Source organism: Salvelinus sp. IW2-2015, linkage group LG15, assembly GCF_002910315.2.
Source record: "Salvelinus sp. IW2-2015 linkage group LG15, ASM291031v2, whole genome shotgun sequence".
Lineage (NCBI taxonomy): Eukaryota > Metazoa > Chordata > Actinopteri > Salmoniformes > Salmonidae > Salvelinus > Salvelinus sp. IW2-2015.
This window is the reverse complement of record NC_036855.1, coordinates 26,044,878-26,054,507: the sequence shown is the minus strand read 5'-3', so window position 1 is coordinate 26,054,507 and position 9,630 is coordinate 26,044,878.

The following is a 9,630-nucleotide window of genomic DNA, read 5'->3' as shown; positions in this document are numbered from 1 at the left end:
TTGACATCAATACAACATCCACAGAACTTATCCTTCCCACCAAGGCATCATACAAAACAATTCAACAAGAACAATGACTGAAACAAAAAATAAAACATTACAATATATATACATGCAACAGTTTAAATAAAAGACATAAAAGAGAAAATAAAATTAACCAAAATAATGTGGATTCTGTTATTGTGACACCTATCTGCACATTGTAACGATTGACATGACATAACTGCCTATACTGAAACAAAATAAACAATAGCCATTCTCCATTAGCAGCTCAAACACCATCTGGCCCATGAATGCCTCCCCAAACCCCCTCAGAAATTGGCATTACCAAAGCATATGCCCCACAGTTGCTGGACTCTGATGGCTGATGAATATAACAGGTGGACACCTTACAGTGAAATGCTTACTTACAGGCCCTTAACCAACAATGCAGTTAAGAAAAAATAAGTTAAATAAAAATAACAAACAATTAAGGAGCAGCAGTAAAATAACAGTAGCCAGGCTAGAAGCTGTTAAGAAGCCTCCTGGACATGGACTTGGCGCTCTGGTACTGCTTGCCGTGCTGTAGCAGAGAGAACAGTCTATGACTTGGGTGGCTGGAGTCTTTGACAATTTTTAGGGCCTTCCACTGACACCGCCTGGTATAGAGGTCCTGGATGGCAGGAAGCTTGGCCCCGGTGATGTACTGGGCAATACGCACAACCCTCTGTAGTGCCTTGCGGTCGGTTGCCATACCAGGCAGTGATGCAAACAGTCAGGATGCTCTCATTGGTGCAGCTGTAGAACTTTTTGAGGATCTGAGGACCCATGACAAATATTTTCAGTCTCCTGAGGGGGAATAGGCTTTGTCGTGTAGGCTCATCTGGTAGGCTCGTGTCACTGGGCAGCTCACAGCTGTGCTTCCCTTTGTAGTCTGTAATAGTTTGCGGTCATCTGACCACTTCTTTATTGACCGAGTCACTGGTGTTTCCTGCTTTAATTTTTGCTTGTAAGAAGGAATTAGGAGAATAGAATTATGGTCAGATCTGCCAAATGGAGGGCGAGGAGAGCTTTGTACGCGTCTCTGTGTGTGGAGTAAAGGTGGTCTAGAGTTTTTTACCTCTGGTTGCACATTTAACATGCTGGTAGAAATTAGGTAAAACTAAATTAAGTTTTCCTGCATTAAAATCTCCAGCCACTAGGAGCGCCGCCTCTGGATGAGCGTTTTCCTGTTTGCTTATGGCGGAATACAGCTCATTGAGTGCAGTCTTAGTGCCAGCATCGGTTTGTGGTGGTAAATAGACAGCTACGAAAAATATAGATGAAAACTCTCTTGGTAAATAGTGTGGTCTGCAGCTTATCATGAGATACTCTACCTCAGGCGAGCAATACCTCGAGAATAACCTTAATATTAGATTTCGTGCACCAGCTGTTTACAAATGTAGTCCATATTGTTAATATGTCCATATTTTTAAGTCCACATTGTTAATGTAAACAGTAAAAAGTAATGTAAACAGTAAAAAGTACGGAACCCAGAATCGACCCCTGCGGAACACCTTTTGAATATCCAGGAAACCTGATTCAACACCATCAGTAGATACACACTGAGTTCTGTCTGTCAAGTAACTTTTTAAGCCAGTTACATGCAGCCTGGTCTAGGCCGGACAATTGAGGAAAGCCTCTAAATTAGCAGTGAGTGATCAACAGTATGAAAAGCCTTTGACAGGTCAATGAAGAGGGCAACACAATGTTGCTCTTATCCATACAGTTTACCACAACTTCTATAACTAGGGATGCAGCAGAGATAGTGCTATGACCTGAACTAAATCCTGACTGATGTACATTTAGAATACATTTCAAAGATAAGCAAGATCTTAGCTGAGAATTAATCAAGGATTGTAATATTTTAGCTCGGCAAGAAAGTTTAGAAATAGGGCGATAATTATTTAAGTCACAAGGGTCTCCACCTTTATGAAGGGGCAGTACGTGGGCCGCCTTCCAAGCTTTAGAGATAGTAGCAGATATAATCATCAGGTTAAAAATATTGGTTAATGATTCAGCAATTAGGGGGGCAGAGAGCTGCAGAAAAAACTGGTAACGTAGATCAGCCCCAGTGGATTTGTTTTACATAAATCTTAAGCAAGGCATCTAGTAGTAAATTGTTGAAATGAAAACAAAGATTCACTAGAAGTTGACGGGTTAACCGTTGAGTCAGCTCGAGGCTGGCAGAGGGAAGAGCAGTCGATTGACTGACCAGGGCTCCCGAGTGGCGCAGTGGTCTAAGGCACTGCATCTCAGTGCTAAAGGCATTACTACAGACACCCTGGTTCGATTCCAGGCTGTATCACAACCGGTCGTGATTGGGAGTCCCATAGGGCGGTGCACAATTGGCCCAGTGTCGTCCTGGTTTGGCCAGTGTAGGCCATCATTGTAAATAAGAATTTGTTCTTAACTGACTTGCCTAGTTAAATAAAGGTTATATTTAAAATAAAAAAGTGTATTAAACCACAGTTTCTCTCAAAGAAAAAGCCTACAGAGATAAAATAATGATTAAAAGCATCACTTATCCCATTCTTCTCAGTTATGATTTCAGAGAGGTTGGGTTAAATGCGGAAGACACATTTCAGTTGAATGCATTCAGTTGTACAACTGACTAGGTATCCCCCTTTCCCTTAGGCAAGGAAGAAGAGGAATTTGTACGCTTCAGCGCATTTACTGTTTTCCAAAATTTAGAAGGATCACCAGCAGAGTTAGAGATTTAAAAATTGCTTGATTTGGCTCTCTGTATCGAGATAGTACATCTGTTTTTCAATTGTCTGAAAGATTGCCAGTCCACTACAGAGTCAGTTTTCCTTGCTTTGGCCCAGACTTGATTTCTCATTTGAGTGAGGTCAGATGAAAACCAAGGGTTAGATCTATCTTTGACTCTGAATTGTTTAAAAGGGGTGTGTTTTATCTGCCAGAGGAATCAATATGTAGGATACATTTTCTAGAGCCAACTCAGGGTCAGGAATACTGGAGATGGTGGCTATATCAGAGTAGAACATGTCATGTAACAACCTTTGAGGAGATACATTTTAAAATGTATCTTCTTAATTAAACGAGGATTAGTATTTTTGTTGTTTCATATCTCTAATACATACTGTTCTATGGGACAATGATCACTGAGATCATATGCAAATACTCCACTAGCCAAATATTTATGGGGATTATTAGTAAGAATTAAATCAATTAATGAGTTAACAGGATTTTTTAAATTTAGCCATGTGGGTTTTGAGATCAATTGAGTCACGTTCAAATGCATATACTCTTAAATTGATTTGAGGCCGGAGATAGCCAATCCAGAGTCAAATCCCCTAAAATGACCAACTCCAAGGACGGAAAAAGTGTGAAGCCCTCAGATATAGCACAAATAGCATCCGCCATGACAGCAGGGGGCGGTAAATCCCAGCAACAAATACATATGTATTCTGGTTTATGGACACATCTACAGTACAACAAGGAGCTCAAATTTCTTGGGAACAGAAATATTTAAAGATTGGGACTCTATGAAATTTGATTTTACACACAGTATATGGCCACTCCTCTCCCTTTCTGTAATATGTCACATCTAAATACATGAATAATTTACTTCAATGTCTTTATCAGCGACAGAACCATTTAACCATGTTTCAGAGAGAGCGAGAATGTCAGGACACGAGTCCTGTACCCAAATGGCAATTGTGTCCCTTTTTTGATTCATGTTTCACGCATTAGATGCATTAGCCCAAGCACCCTGAGAGATTTAAAGTCAGAAGGGGTATTCAGCTCATAAGAGCTAACAGGCATAGGGTCATCTGCAGTTATTTGTTGAGTGAGCTGAGACTTTGCCAAGGTCCCCGGCCAACCACGTGAGAGCAGAGCAAACTGAGCATTTGACAGACCTCTCTCAAGTCGCTCGTTGCAGGGGCTGGGGCAGGAACTGGGAGTGCAGTGTTGGCAGAGCTCAGTCCACCCGACCGGAGTGGCTGCCAATGCTCTATTCTAGCTCCTGTTGCAGGGTTGGGGCTGACATGGGGGGCAGGAGTGTCCCAGGCCTGCCCTGGGGATGGGAGTAGAGAGGGTAACCAAAACTAGCCTGGGAGGGAGGGTGTGGGGGGAATTGAGGAGGGCAGTGTGGCTGGCGAAGCTCCAAACTTTCAGCATACAAGGGCTGATGATGTGAATGATACATGGTGTGGACTGCATCATGTGGTGCAATAACCTCAACAGTGTTTTGCCAGACCCTAGGGTAGAAGTCGGTGCTGTGTAGAGCTGGGCTGAGGTGGGCCTAGTCTGGTAGAGCTGTGCTGAGGCGGGCCTGGTCTGGTAAGATGTGAGGGAGGTTGTAGGGAGAATTGAAGAGGGTGGTGTGGAGGGCAGTGTGGCCGGCGATGCTCCAAACTCTGCGTGGGGCCTCTTCGACTGCATATGACTTGGTCATAGCTCAGTGTGTCTGCATGCAGTTCCTGGGAAAGAAGTGGTAGATGGTGGTGTGGGGGGCAGTGTTGCTGGCTGTTCTCCAGTTTCTGTAAGGCACCACTGGATGCATGTCTAAAGGAGCATCTGATTTGTCTCAACTTGTAAGTCGCTCTGGATAAGAGCGTCTGCTAAATGACTTAAATGTAAATGTAAATGTCTCAGAGAGTTGGTGGCTGTTCTGTTGCTCTTGTGGGGTGAGGTGGACTGGCCACCCAGAGCAACATCCTTTAAGGTCCTGGAGAAGGTGGGGACTGCCTCTTTGTACAGGTGTACATTGTCGTAAAGACAGTCCAATGGTGGCAAGGTGGGAATCGCAGGAGGCTGCTGAGGGGAGGAGGGCTCATAATAATGGCCAGGAAGAAATGGAATGGCATCAAACCATGTGTTTGTATTTGATACCATTCCACCCATTCCGCTCCAGCCATTACCATAAGCCCATCCTCCCCAATTAAGGTGCCACCAACCTCCTGTGGTAGAAATCTCTCCTCTGGAGCAAGGTAGATATTACAATATTTGCGATGGGGAAGATGGTGGAGGCCCTGTCAATCACTCCTCTTAGTTATGTGGCCACTCTCTCCTGTTGGGCACGCAGGTCATTGGTCCCCGTGTGAATGTTGGGGAGACAAGCTGGGCCGCAGTCAAGAGCTCCATACCTCTCTCTGTTGTGGGGCACCATCATTTTGCCACCTATTTATTTGGGAAAGGTTTAATATAAACTTTCCATTGGAGTCCATCGTTAAAATAATGTCTCGTTTCTCATCAGATCTGTGGAGTATGTCAGGAGTGATGGGAGTAATTACAGGCCGTGAGATGGGGATGGAGAGTGTCAGCTGGGTTGGTGCATTGGTTGGTTGGGTTGGTTGGTTGGTTCTGATTCAGCTGTTGGCTTGGTCCTGGGTTTTTGTGGGACTCTTTGTAGAGTGGATGGTGGTGGCTGGTGGTGGCCTGCCTCAGCTCATGTAGCCCTTTATGCAGGTCGTGCATGTGGCTGGTGTTGACTGTGCTGGACAGTTCCTCTCTAAGTCTACACACTTCCATCCTGAGAGCCTGGTTGTCCTCCTCAACATTTTTCATAGCACACTGCAGCTCCCGGATCTGGTCCCTATGCTGACGCACCAGGCTGATCTCGTCCCTATGCTGACGCACCAGGCTGATCTCATCCCTATGCTGACGCACCAGGCTGATCTCATCCCTATGCTGACGCACCATGCTGATCTCCTCCTCTATAATATTCTGTGGTACTGCAGGTGTCCCGTGTGAGAGAGGCTTGCTCAGGGCTGTATCTGCTGCAGGCGAGGGAGGGACACTGGGGACTACATATTGGGGCACAGAGGGAGTGGAGGCTGTTGTAGGTAGTGACAATGGAGAGGTTTTAAGTTCAGCAACAAGAGGTTTTATTTGGTCGAAGTTGTGGATAAATTGATCCAGACTTGGCCTCCGAACCTTGAATCATCACAGTGCCGTTATTATAAATATGCATGTTAAATTTGGGGGTGGAATCAATGTACAGTTGCCTCATTGTTCTGTTTCCTGACATTTTAAGTTCATTATTGTTCTTGTCGAGAGCTGTGTGCCAAGCATTAGGATCATCTGCTTTTAGAATTAAGTCTGCCCTCAGAGTCTCTGGGGATTCTCTTAGCAATTTATTTTTTCCTGACTCACTTTTAACATTTTCAAGATATGTGATGGCAAGGTCTCTGAAACAATGCTTAGAGAATGCATTCATTTTCATCTCCATTGTGACCTCATTAAACAATGCACATACTCTAGAATGATGTGCTTCTTGATGAAAGCACTTATTTCAATAATGCACCTATAGATAAATTCACTTTTTAAACAATGCACTTTTATGAAAAATAAAAATAAAAATATGAAATGTGTTTTTCAATGAAACAACCCATTGCACATAAATTAAGATACTCTCTCAGTGTTCAGAATGTTCCCACCGCCTTTCCAAGTGCTATGTTTCTTGTTTGTTCGTCTGAATGCATGTTTCGCTGTCAAGGCCTGAACTATCTTCCAGAAATTCCTCAGAAATCCTTCCTCTTTCTCCCTTTGTTGGTTTTGTGTTTGTTTATCTATGTCCTAATTCTTCTTGTTGTCCATGTTGGGTTTATAGTCCCCCTATCCTGTGTTATCTGATGATTCAGCCCTGCAGATGAGTCTTGCAAGACCAAGTCGATCAATCTCTCAAAATCTCCAAACTATTTCCACAAAAGAAAAGCATCTTCCAAGTCCTCTAAATGCCAGAACACAGCAATGCACCAAAATAATTCAACTGTTAACATATAATACACATTTCTTACAAAAATGTGCAATTTAAGGAGGAGCTCTTCTTAAGTGCTGCTGCTCATGGAATTGGTTGCTAGTAGATCTACGTGTGAGACTTTGTGACAGGTTGTGCTAACACTTCTGCTGGGACACACGCTCACCACCCTCACACACGCAGGACCAGGCTGAGATAGAGACCAGGCTGAGACAGAGGACCAGGCTGAGACAGAGACCAGGCTGAGACAGACAGCAGACCAGGCTGAGACAGACAGAAGACCAGGCTGAGACAGACAGAGGACCAGGCTGAGACAGACAGAGGACCAGGCTGAGACAGACAGAGAACCAGGCTGAGACAGACAAAGGACCAGGCTGAGAGAGGACCAGGCTGAGAGAGGACCAGGCTGAGACAGACAAAGGACCAGGCTGAGAGAGGACCAGGCTGAGAGAGAGACCAGGCTGAGACAGACAGAGAGCACTCAGAGGGCTCCACTGTTGGCAGCTCCTTCTGTTGTCATGGAAACAAACATTGGGTCAGCAGTCAGTACATGTAGTGTCTAGAGCCTTCCTGTGTACAATCAAAGAAATATTACACTCACAGAAATGTTACCCAATGTGTTAATCCCTTTATAGGATTAATAACGTTTATTCAATTAAATCAATGCAAATTACCCTATTGCACTCACACTCACTTTTAATGTCTATAGTAAAACACACCTACACACACAATTGACAGCTGTACCGGGTATCTCTGCTGCCACAGGGAAACCCAGCTGGCCACAGGGGAATGTCTCAGGAAATGTCAACAGAACAAAACTGTACTGTATGGTATGTGCCCTTACACCTGACACCAGTGTACAGTGCCTTCAGAAAGTATTCAGACCCTTTGACTTTTTCCACATTTTGTTACGTTACAGTCTTATTCTAAAATGTATTACATCTTTTTTTACACACAATACCCCATAATGACAAAGCGAAAACAGGTTTTTAGAAATGTTTGCACATTTCTTAAAAATTGTATAACAGAAATACCTTATTTACATCAATATTCAGACCCTTTGCTATGAGACTCAAAATTGAGCTCAGGTTCCTCCTGTTTCCATTAATCATCCTTGAGATGTTGCTACAACTTGATTGGAGTCCACCTGTGGTAAATTCAATTGATTTGACATGATTTGGAAATAAACACCTGTTTATATAAGGTCCCACAGTTGACAGTGCATGTCAGAGCAAAAACCAAGCCATGAGGTAAAAGGAATTGCCTGTAGAGCTCCGAGACAGGTTTGTGTCGAGGCACAGATCTGGGGAAGGGTACCAAAACATTTCTGCAGCATTGAAGGTCCCCAAGAACACAGTGGCCTCCATCATTCTTAAATGAAAGAAGTTTGGAACCACCGAGACTCTTTCTAGAGCTGGCCACCCGGCCAAACTGAGCAATCGGGGGAGAAGGGCCTTGGTCAGGGAGATGATCAAGAACCCAATGGTCACTCAGTGAGAGCTCCAGAGTTTCTCTGTGGAGATGGGAGAACCTTCCAGAAGGACAACCATCTCTGCAACACTCCACCAATCAGGCCAATCATAGCATGGTAGAGTGCCCAGACGAAGCCATTCCTCAGTAAAAGGCACCTGACAGCCTGCTTGGAGTTTGCTAAAAGGCACATAAAGACTCTCAGACCAGGAGAAACAAGATTCTCTTTGGCCTGAATGCCAAGCGTAATATCTGGAGGAAATCTGGCACTATCTCTTGGTGGTGGCAGCATCTTGCTGTGGGTATGTTTTTCAGCGGCAGGGACTGGGAGACTAGTGAAGATCGAGGGAAAAATTAGTGAAGATCGAGCAAAGTACAGAGAGATCCTTGATGAAAACCTGCTCCAGAGCGCTCAGGACCTCAGACTGGGGGGAAGGTTCACCTTCCAACAGGACAACGACCCTAAGCACAAAGCCAAGACAATGCAGGAGTGGCTTCGGGACAAGTCTCTGAATGTCCTTGAGTGGCCCAGACAGAGCCCGGACTTGAACCCGATCTAACATCTCTGGAGAGACCTGAAAAAAGCTATGCAGCGACGCTCCCCATCCAACCTGACAAAGCTTGAGAGGATCTGCAGAGAAAAATGGGAGAAACTCTCTAAATACAGGTGTGCCAAGCTTGTAGCGTCATACCCAAGAAGACTTGAGGCTGTAATCGCTGCCAAAGGTGCTTCAACAAAGTACTGCGCAAAGGGTCTGTATACTTATGTAAATGTAATATTTCCGTTTTTTTTTATTTTATAAATTAGCAAACATTTCTAAAAACCTGTTTTTGCTTTGTCATTATGGGGTCTTGTGTGTAGATTGACGAGAGAAAAAACAACAATTCAATCCATTTTAGAGTAAGGCTGTAACGTAACAAAATGTAGAAAAAGTCAAGGGGTCTGAATACTTTCCAAAGGCACTGTACATGCTGCGTGCATGCCTGTGCACGGTTTATCAGACAGACTCCTCCCACGAGAGCTGCTCTTCTCTACTAAGTCACTCGTTTCTTTCACACCTCCTCACTACTGAAGAGAAAGGGATGACTCAAGCTATAGCCAGACCAAACCTGGTCCAACTTTCTCGCTCTCTTCCTCTACTTTCTCTCTGTCTCTCTGTCTCTCTGTCTCTCTCCAATTTCCCCTTAGCCTCTGTCTATCCCCCTTCCCTCTCTGTCTACCTTGAGTGGACCTTGAGTGACATGCCTGCATCTCTACCTCTCCACCCATCCCACTTCTTCAATCCTCCCCCACCTCCTAATGGTTCTGGGCTCTCTTATCTCTCTTGGAGGTACATTTACTGCTTACAGGCTTCTGAACAGAGTGCCTTTTCTTGGAAATTGCATAATGTAGGAATGAAAACTATAATCGGCTC